The 26,557-nt window shown below is 33.0% G+C and overlaps 1 protein-coding gene across 6 annotated transcripts in view; it reads left to right on the plus strand.

The window, feature by feature from the left end:
• LOC126857162 (rap guanine nucleotide exchange factor 2-like) overlaps window positions 1-26,557 on the plus strand; it is a 111,647-nt gene that overhangs the window by 44,982 nt on the left and 40,108 nt on the right. For 3 of the 6 annotated variants that reach the window (XM_050606390.1, XM_050606363.1, XM_050606368.1), the window contains exon 1: window positions 12,536-12,797. The exons of 2 other annotated variants lie outside the window; for them this stretch is intronic. The gene's annotated coding sequence lies outside the window, so the exon portion shown is untranslated. Of the gene's footprint in view, window positions 1-12,535; window positions 12,798-26,557 lie in introns of those variants that run through there. One more of the 6 variants, XM_050606381.1, reaches the window with a different exon arrangement.

Here is a 26,557-nt window from a genome sequence, read left to right on the forward strand (position 1 = left end):
CAGCGAACAAAGTTCACCGAGACGTAGAAACGAAAAGTTTTTTAATATATACGAGTCCGAGGATATTTCTCTCTTCTTATTGCGTCGTATTCTTATTAGGCTACGCATTTGTAAGGGCATTTTCCTTTTTAATGTGATCGCACGAAAAAGAAAATGAAAGGAATTAAAATCGGTAGTACATGTTTTCAGCTGAAAACTTGAATGACCTTTTAATGAGGTTTCTTTCTTCGAGAGAAGCACTCGAGTATTAAATTCTGCAAACTTGAATCTTTAATTTTTAATTCCGTTCTGCGTTTTTTTTTTTCGTAAGAGTTCATTTTCATGGCTGTGAACTCTAAACTTGTTTGGGTTTTGAATTTAAAATTTTTCAAGTTTTGAACAGAGCATCTCATTGAGTACGACACATTTTCTCCTTTTTATGATACTTTGCAGAGAGAATGTGAATACAGTTGCAACTAGAGAAAGTTCGTGTACAAATTAAATTACCATAGTCTGCGACTCTCTCTTTGCGATTGACTTTGAAGGAATGGCCATCGACATATATTTCTATAAATTGTAAACATAACTTTTTTTTATATATATAAATTTTTATTCTATACAAGTATATTATATTCGCATGAAGAGAATTGTATTTTGAAAAACGTAACTCCGTACATATAGATAAAATCTCATATACACATCATATCTCTTTTAATAGTCGCATATCGCGACATGTTTTTTTTTTCGTTATTTTTTTGGAATTTTCCTTTCACGTGTGCGGTAATTCATAAGATTCTGAAGAGACGGCTATCTATCTACTGTGTGCTGCGACAACGGGAGCATTGTGCACGGTACAAAGCAAAATGTGCAGCGAGGTGCACCGAAACGGCCGATTGGTTCCGAAGCCATGGGCTGGTATTTTATAGTGTGTGCATGCTATCTCGCGACGACTATACGCCTACCATGGCACTGTTACTATCCTGCTTAGGAGCATGGTGGCCTCCGTTGGCACACCAGTGGTGCAGCAGCCTTTTACCTACTAACGCCGAGAATAATTAGCATGAAACGTGCCGCGTCCTGCATCATAGAACTCTCCGTACGCTCTCCCACCTTTATTATTTCTTTGTGATTCTGTAAAAGTTCGTATTTTTATATCGATGAGCTCACGAGTTCTCACGCCTCGGCGGATCCTGAGCTATGGCGGCGCGACGATTACGTAATTAAAGTATTTTTAATCGTGCCCTAGGAACTCGCCCTTTACATGTGAAAGAAAATTCTCATTTTTATTATTATTTCTCAATAGGAAACTGTAAAAGTATTTTGTGTCTACCGAAGGATTTTATCTTGAGAGAAAAATACAGTTTGTTGGTATCTCGCACATACATACACACAAATTATATATAATATAAATTATATATATATATATATATATATATATATATATATATATATAGGATTATATATTAAAGAACGTTAAATGTTGCATTACAAGTGAAGTTGTATTAATTATATAATTTGTTTTATATTTTGAGGCTTGAATTTTTAACAAGATTTTGTTGAAAAAAGAAAACGAGATATCAACAATTGCGAAAAATAACGGCATATTTGATGACCGTTATATTCGTGGAAACAGTGCTCGCATTTTCTTGTACCAGTTTGTGTGATGGAATGTACTGGTTTGATCTGGAGCACGGATTTCATCCGTTTTGTACGACTCGCCTCGAATTGCCTTGAAACTGCCTTGAAATCTCGACATTATCTATTTTCTTAAACGGCGGACGTGTGAGTAACATATTAAAATCATGTTTCATCATTTTTATTAAAGAATAGTCGCTTTAACGATCGCAAATTGCTGACGATGAAATTGCTCGTGCAATTTCCGAAAACTTTCAAATCGATTATACTATTTACTTCCGTGTCGCCAAGGTTGCGCTGAATTATCTATATTAAAATTAATAAAATTGTGAGATTTTATTTCTTATATTTTAAATAATGAGGTATTTAAATTAGATTACAACTATTATTTTGAATAGTATATTGTACTTTTTTAAATTTATTTTTATTGTTTTCTAATTGTTTTCTAGCATAGTTGACTTTTGAAATATTAGAAAATGTTTAAAATAAAAGAAATATGAGTAGATTATAAACTAAATCATTAAAAATACTAAGCAAAAATAAAATGAAATAAATAAATATTCAATTATTTTAAAATAAATGCTCAAAGTTGCAATTATTTGCTGAAAATGATGAATTAATCAAATTCTTCAAGTTTTACTTTTTAATGTCATAAAGCAACAGAAAAAAAACCATTTTTATTCAATCTTGATCAGATTATTTGTAATAATTATTTCACGAACTTTTACACTTTTTTTTGCAATCTTACTCGTTCTCGTCAAAGAGGAAACTTTCTATATATTTTACAGTCAAAAATTTGTCACGTATAACTATCGTTTTCGGCGTAACTAACGAATTTCACTATTCTGTGCGTGACAAAAAACAGGCGACACTGACACGTGCATGTCGACGCATCGTATATATATATTGCATATTGCTCTGCAGAAAACAATTACGCGCGTGCATCGCGGAGAAAAGCGTTGGTGAAATCTCGCTTTTTCTATCTATATTCGCATGAGCGACAGCGATTATACGGTTCTGATTTATTTCTATCTACAACCGAGCCATAATCCATTTAAGTGAGTTTCTTCCACAGATCGTTATGGAAAATTAGTTGATAGTTTGCGGGTACTATGATGTATATAACTTTCGAGATAAATTTCTTCATATCATACATTCTTGATAGAATACTCTTTACATGTTTTTTATTATTAATAAATACATGAACAAGAACATTGTTGTTGAAAGTTGTTTTAGAAAGTTGTGTCATCTGTTACGATTACCGTAGCAAGATTAATTCATATCGCAGTAATAGATCCAGGATTATCAGGATTGTATGAAAAAATTAACAGCCAACTGAAAGATTTCATATATAGATTATATTTTATAGAGATTATATAGAGATTATATTTTGTTTTTTAAGCATTAGATAAGAGTTTATAAATTGTACTTTATTTAAAGAAAAATATTTCAAAAGATGGTCAATGTGTATTATATATTTCTTTAATTTAATTTTTTGGCAGAGTTATAATAAAAATCTCTGAATAAGATTTTATTATTATTTTTTTCTTTTTTTAAATGAGTAAGGAATTAAAATTGTCGATTTGAACTATATTTCCATATTTAGAGAATAATTCAATAATCACTTGAGAACTCAGCTATCGGGCTAGTTGATTACTTAATTTGATCAGCGACGTAGAAATCTATTTCCAACATCGTTATGGAAATTCCCGATACATATTATCAAAATGCAGAAATAATTGCATTTATAAATTAGTTTCTAGCATTGCAAAATTAATTGTATTTGTATTTCTAATTTATATTCTTGGCTTTATAAGCTTTTTTTTTTATCACTCTTTATTGAAAACTCGAATATACAGATGATATGCATACATAGATGCATGTATATGATAATTTTATTCTTTAAAGTGAAGTTTACTGCATTCTTTCAGCCATAATCGCTCGATAACAAGTATCTAAATTTATTTCCATAATTATGTCGTATTATAAAAAAATCGAGGAGGAAAATGTGTTACAGACGAACGTATGTAGGACGTTTGACCTTTTACTTTTAAGTCGCATACAATGACATTGATTACTCATGTTCCAAGATATAGGTCTATACTTTTATTCTCTTTTTGTATTACAATTTTTCTCCATATTATTGCCAACAAGAGGTACACAAAAGCTAAAGAAATTTTTTAACATTAAAGCAATGACGTTATTGAGGACATTAAATTCTACAGAAACAATATATAGATAGGCTATCTATATAATCATTAACTCACGCGACATCCATCAACCAAATCTTTGAGATATATGTCAAGATTCCAGAGCTGTAAGCAACACTCGCGTGCTCTCCACTTTGAAGCGAGAGCCCTTAAACTCCATTTTAACATCTCACACGTGATCGTTCACCGTCGAAATTTCCAGCGATATAATGCATATTGCATAAAAGCCATCATACGTGGTTGATGCAAAATAAAAAAGTAATAAAAAAATAGTATTGATTTTTTTTTTTTTTAATTTTTTTGAAACAAATGAAAATAATATTTATATTTGTTTATATAACGAGATTATGTACGAAACTGTGTGACAATTTTTTTAAATAGATTCGATTGTTATATACATTTAATAAATTTTTTTTTACACGTGTACGTGTATGCTGTGCTGCCTGTTTTTGCGTTATACACGCAGCTGATCAAAAGTAAGGAGCGAAGGTTTCTTCTTATAGCATAGAGAGCCGCAAGCGCGCGAGAAGAGCGTGAAGCTGCATTTCGCGACAACAAGCCGCGGGCTAGAAAGTAGCTGGCGACTTATTGCGTTTGTTCGTCGTGTATTTCATTTTGCTGCTTTGAGCCGGTTGCAAACGGCATTTACATCGGATAGGATCGGTAGGAATCGGATCGACGTGTCGTCCCCAACGCGTCGTGAGATCGATGCGCGACAACTTTTTTCGATACTCCTTGTATTTTATTTTATAATTTAAAAACTAATTATAGGATTTTGATAAGCGCCGTATATATTTATATATATTTTATATATAGAGTGGATTGCTCTTGCAGTAATTTTTCGGTGCTACTCAGGATCTTGAAAATATCCTCGAGATCTCTCATTATGTACGCTTAATTAGCTTGAAACGAGTGATAGTCAAAAATAAATGTGACCTGGACTGAAATTAGTTTAAAATATTCGAAATTTTCGATTATATTCTCTCTCTCTCTCTCTCTCTCTCTTTCTCTACTGATTCGTCTTGTTATTCAAATCGATCAATAAATTCGCGATATTGCACTTGAAAGATATTTCAGTTCAGTAAAGTAATATAAAATATTGAAAATTACGCGCGTGTGACTTTGATAATTACAACAATAAAATGATATCTAAGCATTATGCTTTCATATCGGTGCGTGTCTCCTTTTTGATTCAATTTAATGTTATTGTGATAAAGAAATATGTTTGATATTTGCATACAGATTGCATTTTAAAGCATTTTGTTTATTAAATATAATATCTTCAAACTAACCATTATTGACATTTTCATACGAAAATTATTATTATTTTTCTTGATTCCAATAATAGTTAATTCTAATTTATTTGTTAAATAGTTAATTTATTAAATAGTTAATATCTAATTTAAAAAGAAAATTTTATTAAATAACAATAAAACATCTCTTGTATGGATATCAGGATATTATTGATTCTAGAAAAGCTAAATCACTTCATGTATAAAATACACATACGTTATATTATAATATCTAATTTAAACAAATAATATCGTAAGTTTTACGTGATTTAATAATCGATTGAATTTTTTTTTTCTCTTTTTCATAACTCATTTTTATATAATGCATCTTTTATCATATATTTATACATAACTGTACATATAGCTATTTCGAATATAAATAATATATGGATAGTAGATATCTTTTGTATTAACGACCATCGATAAGGAGAACGCTATCGCAGTTTGTCGATGGTAAAGAACATGTACTATTTTACCATGTATTGAGAAGGGAGAGCCAGATCCGTTCTCCTTAGCGCGAGCTATTCGACATCGACAGCTGTCGCCGCTCTTTTAAAAGATGCGTGAAATATTAATGAACTTGGGAGCACGAAAATCGTTATTTCGGGGATGAAATATTTTGCGTTGCGAAAATTTTTATATGAAAAATAGCAACGCCGAACGAAGTTGAAGTAGTTAGCCGAGATCAAATGAGTTTGCTCGAATGGTTGTACATTTAAAAGGGAAAAGAAAAGGAAGAAGAGAACCGTTTCGGCTTTTATTTGCGAAGCCTCCTTGTCGCGGCTGCACCGAGTACGTCGTGTCTTGAATGTCTTTAGAAATACCGAGTCGCCCTTCTTTATCATCGTCACCTTTCTACTCTTTCAATTAAGAGGAAAAAAAAAACCATGTAGTTCGATGTCACCTTGCCGCTTCCTCGGCTACTCGAGACTTCCTCTCAAATTCGAGATCCAGTGCATATGCCGAGAGAGGGAAAAGTACGTGTTTCTATTCGGTTCATTAAAGAGAAAAATTACTTTTTATTCTGATAATATGTAATTTATATATGAATTTATTATTATATTTCAAGTTGGACGCGAATATTCATTATTAATTAATTTGATGAAATAATTGTTAAAAAAATACAATTTGTTTGAATTTTGAAATTTTAGTAAAATGTCAGAATAAAAAACACCGCTTAAAGTGAAATATAGTAGAGAAAGAAAGATGTATAAATAAATAAATGGATGATGGAGGGAATATTCGAGAGTTGGTTTAATCTAATTAATTGTTCGCTCGAAGTTAATTTCCTCATCGATCAGCTGTCAGATCACGTCTATCATACATCTCACTTTCGAAGTGCTATATACTCCAAATTGACTTTATTCCACCCACTTCAATCTACCATTTATTATTATAATCGAACGATTTTTCTCGCTTGATATATTCCCAAAATATTTTCACCTTCAAGCATTCACGAGATTGCTCCTACCAGCGCAAGGAATCCCTCCCTCCTTTATTCTACAGCCGCGGCAATTGTGATATCGATTCTATTTATCTTTCGACCCGTATCGTGCACGGTAATGGTGTATATATGAAGAAAAATATCTGTTACAAAAAAAAAAAATCTGTTTTTCCTTAAATCATGTTTTCCGAGTTTTCATAATCCTTAAGCGAGGCACGTGTTTGCCATCTGCATTCTTCGACCCTCCGCAGAATATACTATAGTCTATGATTTATATACTGATTTTCAAAAAGAAAATTCTTGTGAAGTTAGCCAACGTAAAACAAACTAGCTTTATATCTAGCTAAAAACAAATAAATTAGAAAGAGCTTTATTAACTTTTTAGATGAACGGAAAAATGTATACACATATACAAGAAAAAAATAACAGAATATTAATTTATTTTTGGGATTAATTTAAGTGGACAGATTTGTACGTGTGTATAATATTTAATATATATATATATATATATATATAGGATATTATATAGTATCTATTATACATTAAAGCTTTTAATGTATAAATTTTAGTTAATTAAAAATAGAAACTTGTAAAAACTTTTTTACTAATTTAAGACAATAAAATGCTCTTTGTATTTTTTTTACACGTATTTTTGCAAACATTTGACATTCATATCAACATATGACATTCTACGCTCGTAATAAGTTCAGAAATAATATATCAGAGTTCTGGCGTAAAAATCCACCCTATATGCTGCTTCTAGGGATCGTAATACTTCGTTATATCCGGTTGTGCTCCTAGAAAATCCTACCGCTTCGTCGTCAGTCGGTATTTTTCCTGAAGTGACTTCGACCTAATAACTTCTATGACATGCGCGCAATATTTACGAGACTTTCCTTTCTCTCTTTTCTTTCGTACTTTTTTTTTTTACACATTTCATATTTTTTTTTCGTTATACTGTACGTGACTTTTTTCATATTTATATTTCTTTTTTTTTACATTTCCACGGTTACGTGATCATTTTTCAATGCTGTTATCGACAGGTATATCAAAAGCAGAGAGAGAGAGAGAGAGAGAGAGAGAGGGGGAGAGAATGAATTACATGACGATTTTAGCGGGATGTTTTTCACGTAGCCATCCGATCGTTCGCGAGGAAATAATACATGTTGTCATTTTTGAAATTTGCTTCAACTCCAGTGAGTCTACGGATGCATTTCTCTCATTTGAGTTGCATAACTAGATCAGATCGAATCAGATTAGGGTAACGTGTGCTCAATTAGAAAGGCATTGCCGTTCATTTATTATCGAGAAATTATCACCAAAGGGGAATGAGAATCATTTTCTGGACAAACATCAATCAATTTTAGTGTGTATAGTTACTTATCATTGATAACGATGCATTCTAAATCGAAACAGATGTGTCGTATTTACAGTGTCGTAGAATTTACAGGCCACATGAATTATTTTATACTCGTGTAAAAACTCGTAATATAAATACATCTATGGAAAAATTCGCCTATCGTTTATTATATTTTATTTGAGAATCATATTTTTGATATAACTATAATAATAAATAATAAATTTTTGATGTAATATTTAAAACAAAATCATATTTTTTATTGTAAGCATATTGCGAAATAACATTAACATTTTAACGTTAATAATATTCTACTATATGAGATTTGTGAATAAAAATTTTGCTGTATTTTAATTTTTCGATGAATATGTGTCAAGCTTTCTTCATGATTTCTTATCTTAAACGTCGTATCCATTTTGACCAATTTATGTGTATTTTATTAAAAAAATAGAAAATTTTTTAAAATATCTCAAAATTTGCTTAAATTCCTCGCAAAATATTAAAATATATAGTAGAAATATTTAAACGCTTTTTTTACAATGTAAATAAATACAATACAAACTCATACACATGCAAGCATATTTGCGACTTGTATTCTTATCACAACGGTCGTTTCATTTCACATCGTTCTCATTGAAGTGATCGACATCGTTGACGTATATTGAGGGCGAAAAAAAGCGAGCGTTATAACGGTACAAGAGCCTGTAACATCACCGGCTTGGTGGCATATTCTGGTGAAGGTCTAGTCTAGACAGAGAGAGAGAGAGAGAGAGAGAGAGAGAGAGGAGCCAGGTCGATATGGCACTTCCACTACCGAACAGGACGACCCAATATCGTGGCGAGAGAATACCAACGACAGGAGGAGAATGCGATCATCGTTGGAAGGAGAGGACGGACAGAAACTTACACGTGCGGTAGATTGGCAAATGATTCGCGAAGGCTCGAGCACACGGGGAGATAGCACGATCGGTACACATGAGGACATAATTCTGGACCTGTTATTATGATAGGTCGAGTAGAAGCGACACGAGGAGCTGTATTAAGTCGCGCTCTATGATAAACGTTGATTCTGTATCGAACAATCTTCGTTAATTTAGAAGGAAAAAGATTTATTTGTTATTGAAATAATTTACAATAATATTGTCATATCTTTTTTTTTTTTTTTTTTCTTTGGAGCTTGATATAAAGCTTCTGATGTGCATGATGTAAAAACTGATTAATTTGATAATATAATTTTGACAGCGGGTATCGATAACGGGTATTACTTCAAGTGAAACTTAATTTTTTGCGCGATCAAAGGTTTTATCGTATTATTTCACCTCATCTCCTTTAATACCGCTTTCGCGCTGTATGATGTTGGTATATAAACGCGGAATTCAAGCATTATAAATTACGATTAATGATTGAAACGAAGGCGAAATGAACCAACTGTTGCTGTAGGATAGAAATGATGCATCAAAGATGAATAGCAGCTATTGATTGATCATGCTATTTATCAAGATTAACATGTTATATCGTGACTTTATTCACTGCGCTATATTAATTTACAAAACCAATAATTTTATAAAATAATATAATATAAAAAAATAATAAACAAAAAAAATAAAAATAATAAAATAATAAAATATAAAGAATAAATGTTTAGAGAAAAATATTGATATTGATATACATAGTAATATATGTCGATACACATTTTTTATTATTAGAAAAGTTATTATACGAGAATTATATATCTATTTAGATCAGAACGAAGCATGAGATCTGAAGAAAATTTGAGTAAAAATATAAAATTTATCTTACGAAAACGAACGGTTATATGTTTGTTTGTCGCAAATATGTATTTTCGATTTCCTCAATATTTATAAGACGATCTGTTGGAATCACATTTACAACGTTGAACTTTCACGATGTCATAATGTAGATAAAAAATACACGTACCATTCGTATTTTATAAGTCATTCGATATACTTCAGTGCGATGCAATAATTACATTAGGAAAGCTGGAATTTTTTTGCCTTATTCGTGGCCTGGCGTGACTCTCAAGTTTAATTAGCGTGAAAATTGACGTCATATTGTAGAGAAAAAATTATTTAAACGTATTGTACGCGCGGCGCGAAAGGAAATGAAAACGAGACGTTATATTAAATTCTACTTTATATCTCGCCAACATTCCTAGAAATGGCGCACAAGAACGACTTACAGTTGCCATTGTGATTATTCTGTTTAATGGATGTTGCGTGAGTTAATGAAAATTCATAGAAATCGATGGGAGACACACCGATGTAGACGTAATTATTATTTTACGCATGCACCTGCTTCAAGGAAAGTTTTTTTTTTTCCTCCATGATAATGTTATTTTAAAAAGAAAGTTTTAGATTTCACTCTTTATATTAAAAGATTAAGGGGGAGAGCGAAGAAAGGAATGTATTTTCTCGAAAAATAAAATTTGGTTTCTAAAATAAGAAGAATGCTTAAATTGTATGATTAAAATAAAAATAGATGGAGATTTCTTTTCTCTATAATTTTATTTCTTGATTTTGACTTTTGAATTCAATTTAAATTTTCTTTTTTCTTTCTTATTATTTCAAATACATTTATTTTGTAAATTGTTTGGTGAATCGAATTCTAAAAAACTTTTTATTGATTTGTAAATTTTAGCGGTTATTTTATATAATCCTCTTATATACATTACATCGTTTTTATACATTTTTATATATAATTTTTAATTTATATAATTTTTTTTTGCGGCATGTAAACTTCGTGGCTTTGTGATTTCGTTTCTCGATTACGAGATGAATATTATTCTTTAATCGACTGCATAACGATGATGAACGTCATCCGAGTTAATTCGTTTGCACGAAAGTTGGAGGAAGCGGAACCGGAAGTAAATCATTTGGATAAAAAGGCGAACTTGCCTAATTAAGGCTTTATTAATGAGCGAATCGCGATGGGAGTAAAATAACGAGCGTTTTGTGTCTAGGTAGAAGAGAAGCAGCTATATTATGAGAGTGGACGCTAAATTTACCACGATCGATCTTTTCATGTTAATCTCGAGTCTTCAAAGCTGAAGTTTTTCATTAGAGGCAAATAATAAAACGCGATCTTTTACTTTACAGATCATGAATTTCTATATATTATTTTTACGAGAAATTGTAAAAAATATTTGAAATAGCTGAAGCATATTTCAATTCTTTGAGATATTATATATATAAATTTTTTTATGTTACATAATATTTTTATATATAATATATTACGTATAATACGTAATATTATATACAGATATATCTCTCGATTAAAATTGGAAGTTACGATACTATCCAATAATATGAAAATCAGATAGATAAAACAATATTGTACCTGATTAATAATTGATAAAGAGAACAGATTTAGATAATTAATTAAAAATATAAGGATAATAAAATGGAGATGATTAATGTTTTTTGAAGTCAACTATAAACTTGATGGATAAATTTTCTTGTCTTAAAGCATATATAGAAAAATGATTATTTCCACGTACATATAATTTGGGGATTAATTTCGCACATGTTGTCAACAAATTGAGAACGTTGAAGTGGCCTTCAAAGGAAGAGATTTTCCGCGCGTTGCTACATCTCTTTAATCATTTCTTAAATTGGCATTTGCGATAGCCCCCGTCGTGTTTCAAAAGCACAACGGATGAATAATCATATAATTTGCGACTCACGTATATGTGAAGTATATGTGTTTGTGAAGATTTAAGCGCAATAATTAAAGGGAAAAAAAAAGAGGAAATTTCACGTTTCTTTTCTTAGCGCGCGCTGTAGAATCATCAAACCGAGCGAAGGAAATCGCCACGTTTCTCCGCTTTTCTTCGCACCCTGTGCCTTTAGGTCGACTTGTCGCACCTCCGGCTCGGAGTTTAATTTGCTGTAGGAAATCTACTCGTTTCCGCGCGCACGTGGACCATCCCTTCCCGCGCTGAGCAAAAACCGGTATGTCGTTCCACTACTGTAAATCAAAATATCCGACGAAGCATCAACGACGATAGATTGCTATTTAATATAGGACAGGAAATTTAGGAAAGTGAAGAAGAACATTTTCACTTTAATTACGTGTGTTCGAGGGTACCCTTGAAAACGAGGAAATCTGAAAATTGTTCGAAAAAGTAAAAAATGAGATACTGCGAATAAATAAGAGAATGTGTGTAATTTGTATTTCATACAAGCACGCATGATTTCGACTTATGATTTTATTCGACATTATATTATCATGTCGTAATCAGGATCATTTCAAGTTTTTATTAATTTAATCAATTAACTTGCAAAATAATCAATATCAAAATATTTCTAACGATATAATTATTGCGTATATAATACAACAAAATAAATTTAATTATTGGGTAATTTTTTGTGCCACTTATAATCAACGATTAAATTAATCAAAGTTTGATGGAAGTGGCCTTTCAAGCCGGGGGGTGACAGTTCGCGAGGCGTGCGAGACGTATCGATGCCTCTCCGAATTTAATTCCCGGAGCTTTCAGCAGAGGGCGCGGCTATACGGCGTCGCATCGTGGTGCGCGTGAGCGGTGGCGCGACAGCGCCAGCGGCGCCAGTACACTCTCGGACGTTGTGGCGCGCGTTTCGACGCGATTCCCGGTTTCTCGCGCGCCAAGCATCGGCGATTCCATCGCGCCGTTTTTCATCGATCATCGCGGCGAGCCGTCCCGTTAAGAAACCATCGTGAGATCGCGTTTGGTGTGAAGTGAAAATTTGTCGCGCGACGTTCGATTTTCGGAGTGCGATCGCATCTGTGGATTACGCGCGGCAGCTGCAGCGGACGGCAAGAACAGGAGGCAAGATCAGGACAGGTTGTTTTGGACGGCCAAAGAGTCGCCCTGTTTGGTGCGTTCGAGTTTCGCGAGCCGGTCTCATCGATCGTATTATTAAATCTCGTGAGTTGTGCCTCAGAGAAAATCTCGCGCGAAAAATTGTCGACGCGAAACTGTTGCGTCTTCTTTTTTGCATTTTTTATGTATTTGTTTATATTTCTTTTTTCTTTCAACATTGATTTGTAACTTTTGCGGGGTTTACTATTGTAGATTAGTAATATATATAAGTTAATATCGCAATATTTAATTTTCAATGGTAATATAATGCACATTATTTGCAAAACTCTTAGCTATCGATAATATTTGTTTATTTGATCGAATAAGAGTGTTATTTATGTGTATATTACACTTTATTTCGTTTAATATGGGATACAATTTTAAATGGTCAAATTTAAAAAAGTAAATACTAATACACATATTATTAAAACCGCAAACCACAATTTATTTCCGCGATAACCTTATTGCTCTGAAGGCAGTCTTCGTTATCTAATTGGAACTGTACGAGTTTTCAATATAACAATTATATTACTCGTTTTCGATATGTTAACGCGCGCGTGTGTTGATATTTCATTTTTCTAAATCTTTTCGCGATCGATATGTTATATAATTTCTATTTATATATTATTTTAAATTTCTGTTTGTGAAAAAAAATTCAAAATTATTTATTATTAGTATTTATTATTATTTATTATTTATTATTATTATTATTATGGTAGATGAATTTGGAAAAAGATATCAATTTGACATACAAAATATGTATTTCAAAATTTTTTGGAGAAATTTCATTTTTATATTGATTCCGAAACGCTTTACAAAAATTACAATTTAAGAAATTCAAAATTTTCATTTTCATATTTAATGTAGAGATTTTATTAATCTTTGAATTTGAATATGTTTATTTAATTATAATGTATAAAGTCATTGATTAAGGTAAAATATATTTTTAAAATTTGAGCGAATAATTTTATCTTCAATAATAGAATAATAGAAAGGATTTTAAAAAAAATGAATATCGTATATCGAGAGAATAGAAGAATTTTGGCAACTATTGAAAAATGCATAACTTTATGAATTAACAGTTATGAATGGAAACCGGAAACGAACGTAACGAGAATGTGGAAGGTCATAGCGATAAGTTCGAAAATATCGTTCAGTATGTCGTCCTGATGATCCTGGAAACAACATGCATTATAAATTCCTAAAATATTAACGCACACAGAAGCTTTTATCTTTTGATACCGCCGCTGAACACATGATAAATTAATCGCGAATCGTGAATACGTACATACGTGGTTGCTGCAATGGGAATTGCGTAATACGCAAAAGGAACGCATCGGTGAGCGTTCATATTACGCCATTGCCTTTATATAATTTCCAGAATACCAAAGATGATTATCGTAATTTATGCTGCAATCATTTAATATCCTGTGAAAAATTGAAAAAAAAAAGAAACGGTTTAAATACATATTTGTCGTTTTAATTTAATTCTTTCAATGATTGTTACAATTAATAACTGACCTTTACCTTTTTTAATTAACCTTTGATATTTTATAAAGTTTGTGTGAATAAATACTAAACAAAAAGAGGGAAAAAGAGAAATCGAAAATTTTTGCATAATTTCCAACAAATCCGATTATGCGACTTAGTGATTTACATGTATTCAACGTATGAATTGTTTAAACCTTTGGGATATAATTTCGCGTTGTCGGATTATAAGTTTTGCATGTTAAGCTCCGCATTCCCATCGCTGGAGGGGGGTATATTTAGCAGAGGTCTCTTCGTGAATCAGAATGCAATGTGGCACTTTGTGTTGCATGCATTAGAGAACCTTGACCTGACATTGTTGAACCACGTGCAAATCGCAGTGATTTCGGTAGGAGATTGCGGGCTCGGCGCAGCGACGAGACGGCTTGAATTTTTATCGTTTTTCGATGTCGCGCAATACTAATAATTTGGTTGTCTCTTTGACGTTTTTTTATGTTCTTTTTTTTTTTTTAGAGAGAGCGTTACGTGTTTTTAATTGGCATTACGTGCGCGCTCCGTGCGCGTAACACAAACGGAAATTGCGAGCAACGAAATATTTTTTATTTATGATACTCCGACGCGCAAATGCGAAATTGCGTGCAGATATATATTTGCCAATTCGATACGCAATCTGTATTTATTCTTGTATTTATTCAACACATCAATCTTCATTTTCGAAATTTCTTTGAAGCAAGAGCGAAGAGAGAGAGAGAGAGAGATAGGCCCGCGGAGACTATCGAGAGAAAAGCATTATATATTCTTCGGTCAAACTTTTCTCATTCGCAGGCGAAAGAGCGATTCTGTCAGATTCAATTTCGTTGAAAGCTCGTTTGCATGTATAGGTAACGTGTAACGTGTCGTTATTCGTCGTTGCTTCGATGATTCTTGCGAATTGGAAATAGAGATGTTATCGCCCGATTGAAAAATTCTCTCGTGATGAAGAATTTTTATCGATCAAGTATTTTTATAATTCCATTTATTTTAATTCATTTTTTTCACAAATATTTTAAAAATATTAATTTAAGATAGAGGCAAAAAAATATATGAAGAAGACATATTTAAAATAAGAAAAATTCAAAAAAGATTATTCTGCGGGAAAGTAGAAAAAGTGCGGATCGATTTACTTTCAGTGTACTTTATACCTCTCATCTTACTTTAGAATTTACTTTCGTTGATGACGATAGATTCGCAAACAAGCACAGATCGTTTACCTTGAATATTTGAAAGCCCGGAGGTATGGAGAAAAAATTCAATCTCGCAAAAAGTTGGGCGCCGCGCGCCCTTTTCACCCGCGCTCATCCCTCTTGTTGATTTTCGGTTAACGATCGTCGTCAACGACGACGTGTCTTATTTCATGTGAGAGTATTTTCGCGCGAACCGCGAATGTTCGTTTTCCGGTACTTCGATCCGCGCGTTGCCTCGTTCACATGCGCATTTTGTTACGCGCGTCGTTGCCTCGCTTCCTCGTTTCTCTCGCTGTTTCGATGTTGTTACGAACAAGTGCGAGTTATAGCGGAGCTGGTAGGAGCGTTTGTCGGACAGTAAAGTAAAACAATACAGCTTGTCGACTGCGATAATTAATGCAGCGAAAATCACTCGAGAATAATTATGTACATTGCGTGATAATTATTTCGTCTGCATTTTTGTCATCGAAGATATGAATATATTGAATATTTACTCGGCTTAAAATCATCCAGAATTTTCGATAAAATTGAGAGAAAGCCCTTCCTTTTCCGTCATAATCATATCGCTGCGAAATATTGTATCATCTAATGGATTTCCAAAAGCATTAATATGTACAAAAAAATTATAATAAATTATTACATAGTACGAAGGACAAATATGGAAGTCATTTAAAAGATTAACTGTAGTATCTTTATACATTTGAGCTTCGATTTATTTGAAATAATGCAAAAGCTTAGTATTGATCCACCCTGAGCCTCGCACATTGTCAATCTCGCAAGATTTTTTTTTTTCCAATATCGATATTTTATTTTTCCAATACGATATCCAATTAATTATAATTGCAACATTTAAAACTTTGTGGTGATTTATTGTAAAACTATAATGACAAGCAATTGACATTTTAAGTAACATGTGTGGAGTTTGTGCAAGTTGGATTATTAAAGTCTGCGGAAAATGAAGATTGATATAGCTACGCAAATTAAAATCGATACGTTTTAACATTAAGAGATTCAAAATTAAATCCGATAATCAATCTTTTCTATCGATTTATCACGATTATCCCTTTACTTTCTTCACAGTGTGACTTATAAACTTTTTTAAAATAGATCGTTCATTTCATCTCGCTTTTCTTCAACAATATTTTTCGAAAATGCAACGTGCATTGAATTTTTTGATACGACACGTCGTGGTTCGTCTTAAGTTACTGAATTCTCTCGAGTTTTAAATCTGCCAATTAAACGTGAAAAGAGCGGTGTGCATCGCTTCCTGTTGAAGGACGAACACGTGTTTCGAGTTCTTGAAATTATTTTGAACATGCCTCGCTACGTTCCCTCTCGACGTCAAATCTTACATAAGACAGATGTAACGCGCTTCCTTCTTTTTATATTTTCTCTTACGTAGAGGATATTTAATCGACAGTCTTACGTATATTTTCATTATATTATCTCTTGAGTGGAGTTGCAAACGATGTTGACTTTGGAAAATAATAAGTAATTTTTTTTTTTTTTAATGATCAGTATTCATCTCAATAAATTTATTTATTTTCAAAACTTTGAGATGAAAAATGTTAGTAATTCTTTTAATTATACGTAATACGTAATTGTACGTAATCGACGAAATAATTATTGCATTAATTATACAACCTGTATCATTGAATTGATTTAATAATAGATTGAACGATGGCATAATCGCCATAATTTTACTCATCCAATTAGTTCTTTCTCTCAGCATATAATATCCACCGTAGGAGTAAATATACAGGTAAATATACAGGTATGTGACTTGGAGGTGGTTGATAGAGAGTTAACTAGCGACACCGCCGCACACACCACATGCCAGCCGTATCATCGCATTATCGGATAAATTCCGCTAGTCGGCACTGACGCGGGTTGAAACGATTGCGTCATCGATTTTTGCACCTATATTTCCCCCCCCTGCCCCTCCCCCTCACCTCGGTCACTGCCCCGTAAAGGGGCAGTCCGATCTGCGTTCGAGCATGAAGGATAGAGCATCGATTTGTCGATATTCTCCGTAAATATTTGCGATCGTTCTGTGTGTGTGTGTGTGTGTGTGTGTCTGTTGCATATGAGATGCAACACGCAGTATAGTTATCGCGACGAGTGAAATCGCACGATGTATAAATGTTATCCCGCCGATGTATAACGAACGTATTCTTTTTCCGCACTATAAACGCGCCTCGCGCCCTTGCATCGCTTAATATGAAGAATGGAAACTATTTTGAGCAGCCGAGCTCGTTATGTGAGGTAAATCGTGCGACGCGAATAACGGTCTGTGTGCCTTTTCAGTCATAAAAATTAACATATAATTAATGCAATAAATTCTTTGACGTTTCCGGATTTTTTTTCCTAAATTGCATTAATATAAAATGCATCTTATAAAAATCGTATAAAATCTTTGCGATACATAATGCCGCTTGAAGTGTGAATATTTACATCACAATATATACCTCGTTCTTTTTCTTTTTCTTTTAAGCTTACACGGATAAGCTTAAACGGCCATGTGATATTGATATATAAACGTAACGCTAGCGTTACGTTTATATATCAACTTAACTAATGGTACGATGACGATGCGATAGAGAGGAGAGAGGCTGTTTTATTGACATTTTTATATCGCCCTGCGAGATAGACACGCCGCCCGCATATCCAGGCGAACGCGATACCTCCGCCGCGATTTATGGCCACCAGATTGCTCCAAATAGCAGCTGAGCAGTACTTCTACAGACGCGTCGCGTATGCATATATATATATATATATATATACACATGCACGCAGAGATTTAACACGCACCCTGGCACGTACGCTAGCACGCATGCAGGACCGATACACAGTGCGCGAGTATCCATACGAGAATGACACACCCACTAGTTTGACCTGTTTGGTTTCGGTTCATCCGTTGATTAACTGTCTGCACACGTCCAGACTTTGCCAAATCGACGATGCAACGCGGATAAATGCGTCTGGTATATATATGTATTGCATGTGCATGCATGTATAGTAGATAAAAATGGAAAAAAGGAGACAAATTTAATATATTATATCTGATCTTCAAATAATAAGTTTATGCTGGAATTGGATAAAATTTTTAAAAATGTAGAAAAATGTATTTTTTATCATGTATACTGTATGAATTTTGAACATTGTGGGAAGAGAAACACCATCGTGTTCTTTTACAATTAGACGATAATATTTAAGACAATTAAAAAACGTTAATATTTTTTGGAACATTATACGAAGTTTTATTTTTAATAAGTAATATTACATATGTTTTTTGATTAATATAATGATAAGAGTTTGAAGTAGATGTAGAGAATATTGAGCTGAAATTCATTCATTGTAAATGTCAGCCTCAATTGATAATTGATCACGAAAGTAGAATGTAATAGCGGTATATTAAAGTTGTAAATCATACATGCGATTATTTGGCGCTTTTTTATTATGGAGATTAAAGGATTTTGTATTTTGTTAAATATGCATTCTACTTTTATTCACTACAATTTAAAAACCATGTCAAATAATAATATTTACTTCAAATTTTATTATCGCAGGTTCATTCTCACTGCATCGCAAAGTTAAATCTTTTTTTTTTTTTTTGTTTTACGTTACGTGATAAATGCCACGAAATTTATGAATAAACGTCACATGCAAATGTAACGTTTATTATCTTTTATATATCCGTATGCGGGATTATCCTTCGTATTTATCCTTCACATCCTCGTATGCTTTCACGTCATGTTTCATCTTCAGAGCTGTCCGACAGAAACGCGATATAGCGTTTGAAATAGAGTATTTGTGCAAGAGTGTGCAAAGAGTGTTGCATATTTAAGGATAAGAAGGAGAGCAGCTTCTCGTGAATTCTATACATGATGTCCTGTATGTGATATTCTATCTCGAGCTCCGAAAGGTCGCCTATCTAAAAGATATTAAAGATGGAGCAGACATCTTTAATTTATAGATATGCCATGTTTCGATGATGAGATTCCTATATCACGTTCCTATTAGAAAGCAATTTAACTTGCTCGATTGGCGGATCTCTCTTCGTAATTCCGAATATTGGTTTCAGGCGAAGTTAGAACAGGAATTCAGGTAGAAATCGTTGATCCTTTCTTCTCTCTCTTTCTCTGTCTCTCTTAAAATCTCAAAGGATAGAGATGCTTCTACCATTAGTCATGTTTTACGCCTTTCTTGTCTGACGAATGCTTTCTGACCACTATTTGTCGCGCTCGAATTTCAGGGAGAATGTGTGATGCACGAAATGGATATTTGTTAATAACAAACGTTCCTTTCCTCATGGTTTCGTTAACGAATCACTCGCGTTCGCATTGATTCCGATATGTACGGATACTCCGCTCATTTATCATCATTCCCGACATTCCTTTCTCTCCCTTTCTCTCTTCCCTTTTCTTTCTCTCTCTCATATTCACGTTCGTTATTGCGCGCGTGATTTTTATCGCTGCTGCAAATAATAATGGTTATGCGGACTAATATGTATCAAAATATCGGACAAATATAATAAATAAAATAAATAAAAATAAAAACTGAGAAGTTTGAACAGCGATGAATAAAATAGAATTGAAAGAGAAAGAAAAGAAAATCTTTTAAAAAATATTACATTTCTACACATGAAATTTTTTGTTACCCCTAAGTTTTTGATTTATTTTTTGACAGGCTGAAATATAATGATATCGAGAAGAAAAATATAGTCTTGCTGACATACGCATAGTAGACTTTTATTGTTGTTAGAGTATGCACAATAACAAGTTGTAAATCAATGGTTTAAATTTAAAAATCTGTCAATCATTATTAGACAGCAACTCGATCAAGAAAATAAAAAAAGGATATCCAAAAATTATGATTTACAATGGAAATATAATATTTGAATTAAATCTTTTAATAAAAGTAAAGATAGGTGCTTAAGATTTTATAATGCTGTGAAAATTTTAGATTTTCTCATATAAGTTCTGTCGGATACTTGATTATTATCATTACGAGAAGAGCATTTTGTACCTAATGCTTTTTATAAAATATGTTGTCTATTTTTATTTCTCTTTATATTTCTATAGCATATTGCGTAAAATCAAATAACATAATTGACCTAGATTAAATATGATATATGTATATGTAAACTTGATGTAAAAAGAGAGAAAAGGGTAAAATTTACAAACGAATGGAGGGATTGACTTCCTTTCACGAGTGATGTTGCGATTGCAATCGAAAAATGCGAGGATCGTCCGTGAGGTAACAGAAATTCGAAGCGTAATCGGATCGCATTAAACCGATTACTATTGCCGAGAGCGATCGATGCTTATAACACTTCACGACAGAGTTTCTGCAAGAATGGAATTGTATGCAAGCAGTTCCATTAAATCGGATACACTGCCATCTTTTGTTCGGATTCTCGATATTTTTCCTCTTTTTCTCTCATGATTATTTCTTCGAAAAATTTGCGTAATTCGCGAAATATCGATCAATTTTAAATTTCTTTTGCAAGGAATTTTTTATTGTAAAATAAAAAGATTTTTTTAAATAATTTACTTTAGTTCTTGTGGATAACTTTTATAATTTCATTAAAAATTATTTTAGCATTGTTCTTTAAAAAAAAAAAAAAAGAAAACACTTGGAAAAGTTCATTGCAAATTCAAAGCGAGACATAAATTTATTATATTAATACCATATTATCATTAACGATATAAACTATACATATGTCTTGTAAACATCTGTTTTACATTGTAATAAATATTTATATCGTTATTTGTAATTAAATAATTGTGTTAGTTTGACTATTATATACGCGATAATATATAATTAAATGTCGCCGCATTATATCGCGCCTTGCGACAATTTCTGAAATATAAAAATATTGTTGATCGCGTAATTGGAACAATGGATCGATGTTTGAGATTTTCAATCTCCGGTTGTGCAAGTCTTAGAGTCTGCAATACATTCGTTAAGATTGAATCGGCGATCGACTAGCAATTCCATTAGAGCGAGGTGCCGGTGCTCCGAGAATATACGCATTGAATCGTCCCTCCTCACTTTCATCGCAGGAAGCCTGGTCCTCCCGCCAGTAGTTTCTAAAGCTTTCTACGATTCGCACACGTTTGAGTCGAAAGACTTTTATAGAACATGGACTTTTTTTTTTTAACATAGCTCTCTCTTTCTCTGTATGTAATTTCGTGCGAAGTACTCTCAATCAAAGAAAGCAAATCAGAGTAAAGTCAATTTAGTTTTAAACGAATCTATATTCAATTTTATATTTAGACTATTGGCTGCTGTTTATGCGTATTTATTATTTTTTTTTTTTTTTATTTATTTTTTATTAAGATTTAAAATAAAAATGTAATAGATCGAGATATAAGAAGATGTTTTTCCAAGCATCTGTTTTTCCGTCAATTAATACGTAGTTTCTTCCACCTTGTTAATTTGTTCCACTGTGTAATAATTAACAAACATCGTATTACATATGTTTAGATGTATACACGCGAATAAATATACATCTTTTAATGGAATATGGAATATGTGTCTGTGGAAATTATATATTACCAACAACATCCACGAGCAGCTGAACTACTTAATGACATATAATAACGAATAATTAAACCATTTTTTTCTTGATGAATTATTTAAATGATGTTTATCAACATGGCCGAAAAAAAGATATTGTTAATATTATCAAATTTGTTTTACATCCTTATTCAATCTTTTAATTTATTTGATCGTGATTGATTAAAAGTATGATTTTTATTTAAACCGCCAATTTTGGTTATAAAATACAAAGATTTTATTTTTATATTTTGTCATCTAGAAAAATTTTAAACTTAAACATAATATAGTCAAAAAACTCTAATAACAGATTTATAGCTATCTTGCTTTTCCATAAAGATTCTCTAAATATGATTTATTATTTATTTATTATTCCTAAATATGACACGTGCAGCTTTTTATGATTGAATCCGGAGAGCGAATTTTTTCCTTTGGATGCGGTCAATCGCGCGGTTTAACGGGAAAGATAATAAGCCTCGAGCACACAAAAAGCATTTCACCGTTACGCTGTCCTTCGCGATCAATTTGCCTTTTCGACGCGTCGAGTCGCGTCGGTTCTTTCATTGCGCTTCCATTTCTTTTACTTTTTCTTTCCTCTCGGATCTGTCGCGATCGCTCTATTTCTCTCTTTTCCAGCGTCTCGACGTGTTAGAACCAACCTGTGGAAGCTGTTTTAGCGAGCGGCGAATTTCCCTCGAGAATACTCGAGAAATGATCTCGTTGCGCGTCGACATCGCGAATAAATGGAAAACCGCGTTGAAGTCGTTACTCTCGCCATATCTAGGCGATTCGCTATGCTTATGCATCGTAGGCGATAGTAACAGTGTTTCCAGGAGAGTCTTTCTTAGATCTGCCGAATCACCTGTGGAAAGGAAGACCTTAGAAACGCGTGAGAAACATTTATCATTCGCATTTGATTTTATTTCGCGCAGAAATTCTATCCAATAAATATATTTTTCTAGAACATCAAAATCGATAAGTCAATCCTGTTTTTTTTTTTTTTCATCTGTACATAAGAAGAATATGAATATTCAGGAAAATAACTTTTAATTTGAAATTTTATTATACAGATGTTTAATATTGAAAACCGATCACAATTACAATGAATAAAAAGGAAATTCTCACTTCAGAAAAAAAATTTTAAATTTCGCCAGAAATACAATATTTATATTTTTACTTTTTAAATCAATTAAAAAAAAAAAATTACACGACAAAGCTATTGATAATTAGCTGACAAGTTTGTTTGTTTTTTTTTTTTTTAATCTGCAAAGTAATAATTATTGATCATAGATTGCAAACACACACGAACACAAGGAGGAAGTCAGTCGGCAGCTTAGGTGCGCTGAACTTTGCACTTTCTTCCCTCTTTTCTTGGTGGGTTTGCTGGTGGGAATCTACCGACGACTTCTCAATGAAGGCCGACTCCCAAGGCGATCCAGGGTCGTTCTCTCACGATGCGCGCGCGATTTTACGCGTGTGTGAGACAAAATAAGATCCGTCATTTGCGACGGACGCGCATCCACTTTCACCCACATTGTATGTTTTAACGGCGCGCGTGTCGTCGGCTAACATTTCGAGCATCGATCCAGGTTTCCATGTTTAACGATCGTCCATGATTGACAGATATTTTATGAGAAACCGAACATGACTGCTTTCAATTAAATTATTTTGTAGACCGTATCCATATCTTATACACAGCGCGTTAAATTGTCAGAGCAAGGACTTATAACAATGTATGAAAAATTTTAAGCAGATTTGATAAATAATTAATATAGTTTTCTCTCTTTCTCCCTTTTCATACTGAATCTTGATTTAATTGATTTGTTTCAAGCTAATATATTTTTTACGCAAAATTAATGATGTCATATATCTTTCAATTTTTCTGCATTAAATATAAAAAAAAAATATTGATTGTTTTATTTTATATTACGAAGATTAAAAAAAAGACTATATTTTTTTTTTGCTAATTAATTATTTATGTAGCATGTATAAAAGAAATCGAGGAGGCAGAAAGTCTTATAGCAAGCATCTCGTAAGGCACAGTAGTCTAATATTAGAGGCACCACATCCTCTTGAAAGGCCCCATGGAACATTATCTCATCCCTTTTGAACCCATCCCGCCATACCTTCTTTTTCTTTCGCTTCCCTGCAGCTCTTTATCCACATACATCGCTCCGACCATCTTTCATAACTGTATCTTCCACAATATTACAATAGAATTCATGATTAGTGTGTTGGGGAATTGTCAGATTATGCGATTCCGCTGTTTTGTATTAAAAAATGCAAATTTTTATATATCTATTCGTGCGAGCTTTCTATCGATTATACTCTCGTTACCTGAAAATTAATAATTTATTTCTAGTAGCTGCTTATTTATTCGTTTATTTATCCGTCGCTATCCATTCAATTTATTTATTTTTTTTTCAGTTAGAAAAATAATCTTTATTTTACAAAAATATCCTTAAACAGACAAAATCGTTTAATTTAGTCGGAAGTGTATCTCGATTTCATAGTACGACAAATAAAACGACTGAAATATAATAATGTTGAACTACTTCGAGAATCGATTACGACCGCCAGGCAACCTTGGATAATTAGCTTCAGTTAGTGATACCATGTCCTTGTAACGATCACAGCCGTAATATAATCATCGTAGTGTAATGATAGCGATCAATAAATTTATTTAGAATTCGATACGCTCGATTACGAACGTCAAATGAAAAAAAAAAACAAATTGTGATTTAAGAAGAAATAGTAAAGACTTTTACACGCGCGATATTTTTTATTGGAAACAATAGCAATAAGAATTTTTTATTAAAGAAAAATAAAAACAACATTAAGCCGAACGCGTATGCATTTAAACACATGCCCGGATATTCCACGCACGTTTCATATGCATCTCGTAACTACAGTTGCACGTAGATTGCATCGCACGCAATAGCGTGCGCGAGAGAATCCGAGAAGCACGCGCTCAACGTAACATGCGTGCACGATACACACGCGCACGTATATATTTATGGTCATGATTCGAATTACGATACGCATTTCCGTTAACGAGAGCGAACGAGTTCGCTCGAGAGGAGGCACGAGACGGCGGTCCGGCCGGGACAGTCCTGGACGAGCGCGGTGAGGAGAGTAGACACATGCGGATTTGTGTGCCTCCGACAAAGGCCGGCTTCAGGGAGTTGAAAACCTGGTTAAACGAGGGCGATCGTGTTAGCTTTATGGCTTTACACGGTGTGTATGCGCTTCCCATACCGTATCTCCGCGTCGCACTTTGCACTTCAATGCTTCTCGCAGTCGCAGTTTCCGCATGTTTTTAATCATATCAAGGAAAATACAACATTTTGAAATAGTTATGTCGAAAATAATATATTAAAGTATTTTTTTAAATAATATTATGTAAAAAAAGTTATAAAAAAAATGTTATAGTAAAGTTATAAAAAATTATATATATATATATATATATATATATATATATATATATATAATTATACACATAATATTATTTATATATATATATATATATAAATTTGTATATATGTATATATTATACATATACAATGCAGCTATGTAAAAATAAAAAAAATTCTATGTATGTGAGATTTTCTCTCACCTTTATAAGATTTATTTACAACACTTCATTAGCAATCAAAATTTATCTTTTTTTTACAACTTGATAAAATGGCACGAAAGATGTGTAGACACATTTCATTAATAAAACAGCCTTTCTCCCGCCTTACTCTTGTCAATAATTTGTAGTATGTTGTTCAGCATGTTACTGTAATGAAACATTGAAGTCCTTTAATATGTTGGCGCGCCTTCAAGATGCATGCAAACAGCAACGTAAACATCGATTGAAACGGGAAGCCCTTGCACTTAACGAGCATCGGCAAACGTCCTCTTGTGTCCCGGGGAGAACAGGTACTACTCGGGAAACGACGCAAGTTCAGTAGCAAAGACTTATGGGAATGATGCTCGTTAGCAAAAGCGCGGTGAGAGACTCTCGCGGATCGCTGGGATTAGGGCACGCAGCAACAATGGCGAGTCTCTGTCGTTGTCCTTGTACGGCAAGGATCTTCTTCTCTACGCGCTCCCGACTTTCCTCCATCTCGCTTCCTCCATCCTCGCAATTTCCTCTTATCCTTTTCTCCTCTCCCGTTTCGCTCTTTTACTATTACCCCGTTTTCCCCGATCTCGCGGCTCTTTTGTTACACGTGCATTGTCGCCGCGCGAAGACTTATCCGCTATTGTCGTCGACAATAGCAACGGACGATTGTTTCTTAACCCATTGGTGCTTGATAATTGCTCAGTCAGCCGTCGAGAAATAATTATTAAATCTCACAGATGATGGATTTGAGTTTAAGAGATCTGCTCGAGATATATATTTTAACGTTGGAAAAACTGATAGGATTTAATATAAAATTTATCAAATTTATATAATATAAATTGATTTTCTAAATTTAAATATCATATATGTAATTTTTTGAATCAATAGAAT

This window comes from Cataglyphis hispanica, chromosome 2, assembly GCF_021464435.1.
Source record: "Cataglyphis hispanica isolate Lineage 1 chromosome 2, ULB_Chis1_1.0, whole genome shotgun sequence".
NCBI lineage: Eukaryota > Metazoa > Arthropoda > Insecta > Hymenoptera > Formicidae > Cataglyphis > Cataglyphis hispanica.